Source organism: Macaca thibetana, chromosome 20 (genome assembly GCF_024542745.1).
Source record: "Macaca thibetana thibetana isolate TM-01 chromosome 20, ASM2454274v1, whole genome shotgun sequence".
Classification (NCBI taxonomy): domain Eukaryota; kingdom Metazoa; phylum Chordata; class Mammalia; order Primates; family Cercopithecidae; genus Macaca; species Macaca thibetana.
In genome coordinates, this window is record NC_065597.1 from 61,346,827 (window position 1) to 61,352,233 (window position 5,407).

General features: G+C 52.1%; 1 long non-coding RNA gene across 1 annotated transcript; it reads right to left on the minus strand.

Moving 5' to 3' along the window:
• Positions 1-502: 502 nt before the first annotated feature.
• On the minus strand, positions 503-4,442 carry LOC126944560 (uncharacterized). Its single transcript, XR_007722110.1, has 3 exons — positions 4,337-4,442; positions 3,030-3,113; positions 503-2,139 (listed from the first exon to the last, which is right to left on the minus strand). It is a non-coding gene; the product is annotated as an uncharacterized LOC126944560 (long non-coding RNA).
• Positions 4,443-5,407: the final 965 nt, after the last annotated feature.

Sequence of the window (5,407 nt, forward strand, 5' to 3'; positions counted from 1 at the left end):
GGATCTGTCTGTGACTTGGGGTATTCTTTAAAGGGAAAAACCTGACAGACTTCACACTGCAGTGCCCCGTGCAGGGCCTGGCACACAGAAAATATCTATTGGGCCAGTGAATGGGAATGGGCCAAGGGACTGAACGTCCCCACTGCAAACAAGAAGGGAGTTTGTGTCAGTGGGGGATCTCCCAGGCGCCAGTAAAGGCTGGTTAACCAGGTCCTCCCTAAGCTCTGGGTGTTGCTGAAGTGGCCTTGCTGCTCTGAAAACAACAGGTAGCATTTCCTGAGCGGCTCCTCTGTACATCTCAGCCTCGCCTCTCCCGGATGAGGACGTCTCACTTCCTACGAGGCCAGGACTGCAGCCTCAGGTTTGAGGGTGCGCCCAGGGTACACACTTAGAGTGAGTTTGGGGCATGAGGCAAGGATTCGTGGGGTGGCTGCCCAGCTAAGCACCTGGACACTGTTCTGTAGGAAAAGAGAGTCGTTAAAGAATTTGTTTCTACCTCTTCTTGGTTTTGTTACTTTCCCCCAACATTTTATTATGAAACTTTTGAAACAGCAACATCAACTCATTAACATTTTACTAAATTTGAGTGATCACATATCCGTTCCTCTATCCTTCTATCCATCCAAATTCTGGGTGCATTGTCTTCCTTCCTTCCTTCCCTCCCTCCCTCCTTCCATCCTTCCTTCTTTCTGAGTCTCACTTTGTCGCCCAGGCTAGAGTGCAGTGGCACGATCTTGGCTCACTGCAACCTCCACCTCCTGGGTTCAAGTGATCCTCCCACCTCTGCCTCCCCAGTAGCTGGGACTACAGGTGCCCACCACCATGCCTGGCTAATTTTTGCATCTTTTAGTAGAGATGGGGTTTTGCCATGTTGGCCAGACTGGTCTCAAACTCCTGACCTCAGGTGATCTGCCCACCTTGGCCTCCCAAAGTGCTGGGACTACAGGCGTGAGCCACCGCGCTTGGCCCACCTCAGTTTTGTTTTTTTTTTTTTTTTTTAATCCAAGCACTCTGTTCTTATCCTTCATAGGATGATTACAATTCGATACACATTATTTGTTTCCTTTTGGGCAGGGCTAGGTCTGTCTTGTTCCCTCCTGTGTTCCCCAGTCTGGCACAGGTTGCATGTTCCATAAGTATCTGCTGAAGGAACAGATGAATGAGGGAGATGTTACTGGTCTTTGCTCCTCCGATGCTGCCCCCTAGTCCCGATGTCATGTCGATGTCAGGAAATCGACATGTCTGATTTCCTGAGAGCGGCTTATGAAGCCTTCTATGAAACAGCCCTCTGAGGCGGGGATCCCTAGGTCGTACATTCACAGATGCGGCAGCTGAGGCTCAGAGAGGTGAAGTGACAGGCTCCGGGTCACACAGCATCGAGGGGGCAGGTCCGGATGTGGTTGCAGTTGCTCCGACCCCAGGCCTGTGCCCTGAGTCTCTACATAGCCATCCTGAGATCCCAAAGTGGGTCCTCCTCATGTCCCTGCTCTCCCCACTTCAGAAGCAGGAGCTGGAAAATTTCAAGGGGCCCCAGATACCCCACCTGGATGGCGACCAGGGTCAGGGCAGTCCTGCCTCCCAGGCTCTGAGTTAGGTTCCGCTCTTTCCCACTGCCTCCCAAATTAGTTCCACGTTCAGCCCGGGGCCTGTGGATTCCACTTGTTTTCTGTAACTGGAGCTCCCCCTGTGCTTGGCACCAAGCTCGGTGACTCGGCGTCGGCTCAGGTTCCTGATTTTCTTGGACGATTTCAAATGATTTCACTGGCAGAGAAAAGCCCAGTCGGGGGTCAGTGAGCAGATGACTCCCCTTTCCCGTAATCAGGTAGAAAAGGATCACAGATGATGAGCAGTGCCTCCCAGGGCACACAGGCCTCCTTTTCTACTTTCACCCCGGAAACCACCTTGCAGGATGGGCCTTATGATCCCCACTTCACAGATGGGGAAGTGAGGGCTCAGAGAGGTTGGGTGCTTTGCTGAGAGTTGCACAGCAAATGAGTAGCAGGGCAGGATCTGTCCCTTAGTCTGCTGGCCCCAACACCCAACCTCTTCCTCCCAGATTCCTTTCTGGCTCCAGGCTGCAGCAGGAACCTGGCCCTGGGGACTCAGAGTGGCGAAAACCCAGACCTTGCCCACAAAGAGCTCAAAGTCGAGCAGAAAAAGACTAGATTGAGTGCAAACAGTGATCAAAGCAGCACCCGCCAACATGAGACAATATGTATTTTTAGACAGTGAGTCAGTCCTGATGATTCACAGGCCTGGCTAGGCTTGCAGGGCAGCCCCAGGACACCAAGGGCAGGGCAGGAGATGAGCTACCCAGGGGCCAGGAGACCGGAAAGGGGTCCGGGGCTGTGCCTCCTTATTCTCCATTGTGTTGTCAAGGGCTGGAGGTGGGGCTAGACGCCTTCCCACTTGATGGGAAGATGCATTTTCGAATAAGTTCTTAACTAGCTCATGGTCACAGAATTAGAATGTGATACAAGCAGCTTCCTATCACTTTATAAGCATCTGCTCTGGACTGGGCACTGTGACGGGTGCTCAGGAGATGGCAGAGCATGAAACTGACAAAGTTCTAACCTCATGCAACTGATCTTCCAGAACAGGTGTGGGCACACTTTCTCCACAAAGGGCTATGTAGTAAATATTTTAAGCCTCGTGGGCCATTGCAACTCTTAAGGCTGCGGTTGTAGCTGGAAGGCAGCCATATGCAACGTGTAAATGAGGGGGTGTGGCTGTGTGCCAATAAAACTTTATTTAAAAAATCAAGGAACAGCTACATTTGGCCTACGGGCTATAATTTGCTGACCCCTCTTCTAGAAGATGCCTTCCTCCACACACCCTGGTTCCCCTCATTTGCTCTCTGCTGTGTGACTTTGGGACCCCTGATGGCCCTGCGGACTGTGGCCTCCACAGCAATGTGCTGGTTCTGCAGGTGAAGCTGCTGCAGTGCTCTGTGTTCCTCGAAGATGTGTTTGCATTTGGCCTCACAAGCCCCCACATGTAGCTCTTTCTGAGTCATGTTGTACTGTGACCTTGTGGGGCACCAGCATCCGTGTGTCATTTGGTTCAAGCTAGTGCTTGGTCCATAGCCGGTGATGGATGAATGTTTGTAGAATCTGCAGAATGAACAGACCCAAGGCTGTGCCTAGTCCTGTGTATCTTAACTTTAGTGAGAAACTGGCAATGGGTCGGGGGGTTGTGACAGAGACCAGGGCCCCCTCTGGTCTTCCTCCTTGTCCTCCAGGGGTCTAGGTACCCCACTGTCTCACCCCCACACCGTGCACACACGACAGTCCAGGAGGGAGGTGCAGGGCAGTGGGGAGGGCCTGGCTCGTTGTGGGCACCAGCACTGAGTCCCGGCTTCCTGATCTGTGAAATGGACGGGGATGAGGCCGGCCTCTCTCACAGAGGTTGCTCATGGGCTCAAGTAAATCCCTGTGCCGGCTCAACCACCGAAATTCAAGATGAACTGTCTCAGGTGTGCCTCTCAGCTCTTCTAAGAGGTGGAATTAGGGCAGGCATGGTGGCTCACGCCTGTAATCCCAGCACTTTGGGAGGCCAAGGCAGGTGGATCATGAGGTCAAGAGATCGAGACCATCCTGGCCAACATGGTGAAACCCTTTCTCTGCTAAAAATACAAAAATTAGCCAGGCGTGGTGGTGGGCACCTGTAATCCCAGCTACTCAGGAGGCTGAGGCAGGAGAATCACTTGAATCCCGGAGTCGGAGGTTGCAGTGAGCCGAGATTGTGCCACTATACTCCAGCCTGGGCGACAGAGTGAGACTCTATCTCAAAAAAAAAAAAAAAAAAAAAAAAGAAAGAGGTGGCGTTAGCACCAGTCTCACAGATAAGTTAACAGAGACTGGGGCATCCAGGGACTTGCTTGAGGTCACAGCTAGCAGGTGCTGGGTGGGGTTCAGACCCAGCCTCTCTGTGCCTCCCTTGACCATGGGTCACCCTCTGCAGTCAGCAACAGAGTGGCTGGAAACCCGCTAGACTCTTTCCCGCCCCTGTATCTCTAGCAGATGGTCTTGGATAAGGTGGTCTTATCCTACGCCTGCCTGCCCCTCTACCCATGCCCCTGCCTTCCACCTGTACCCATTCAGTGGCCAGGCCAGGGGACGGACAGGCTCCTTATTGCTGCGTGGGTGTCTGGAGAGTGGGGCAGGCAGCCTGGCAGAGCTGTTAAGCAGCAACCCCACCACCAGTGCTTCTGGAGGCTTCTGGGGCAGGAGCTACACAACTGTCATTCTCAGATTTGGGCTCACGTCCTGTGCTGGAGGATGGCTAGCCATGTGACCTGGGAAAGCGATGGGAGTCTTCCAAGCGTGTTTCTCACCTGCGTACTAGGAATGGTAGGTGACACGCAGGTGCACACAGTGGATTCTTATTTGTGGTAAATTCCCTGCAAACACTGAATTAGCAGATCTGGAGCCATTGCTCCTAGGGAGAAATACAGGTTAAGTTCTTACAGGCCTGTGGTCACATTTTCATCAAGTGATCAATACCTCACATGGTTGTATGTGTTTCTGTGTAGACGCTTTATTTAATATATAAGCGATTCATTAACATCGAACATGTTGGCTGGGTACAGTGGCTCATGCCTGCTATCCCAGTATTTTGGGAGGCTGAGGTGGGCAGGTGGCTTCAGCTCAGAAGTTTGAGACCAGCCTGGCCAACACAGTGAAACCTCGTCTCTACTAAAAATACAAAAATTAGCTGGGAGTGGTGGCGCATGCCTGTAATCCCAGCTACTCTGGAGGCTGAGGCACGATAATTGCTTGAACCTACAAGGCAGAGGTTGCAGTGAGCTGAGATCGTGCTGCTGCACTCCAGCCTGGGCAACAGAGCGAGACTCTGTCAAAAAGAAAAATAGGCCGGGCGCAGTGACTCGTGCCTGTAATCCCAGCACTTTGGGAGCCCGAGGCAGGCAGATCACGAGGTCAGGAGATTGAGACCATCCTGGCTAACACAGTGAAACCCCATCTCTACTAAAACTACAAAAAAATTAGCCAGGCATGGTGGCGGGCGCCTGTAGTCCCAGTTACTCGGGAGGCTGAGGAGTAACTGGGACTACAGGTGCCTGCCACCATGAGAATGGTGTGAACCTGGGAGGCGGAGCTTGCAGTGAGCCCAGATCGTACCACTGCCCTCCAGCCTGGGTGACAAAGCAAGACTCCGTCTCGAAAAAAAAAAAAAAAAAAAAAAAAAAAGAAAAATAATTAAACATGTCCATGTCCATAGGCAACAGGACTAAGTCATGCCTGAACAAACCCTCTCTGACACATGTGTTTTCTCTGTAACGTAGTCATTCCTGCCTTGCTCTCACTGCACATGGGGGTCATTCTAAACGTCGACACGACCGCAGAAAGCACAAAAATGGGAAAAATTTGGCACTAAGTAGACCACG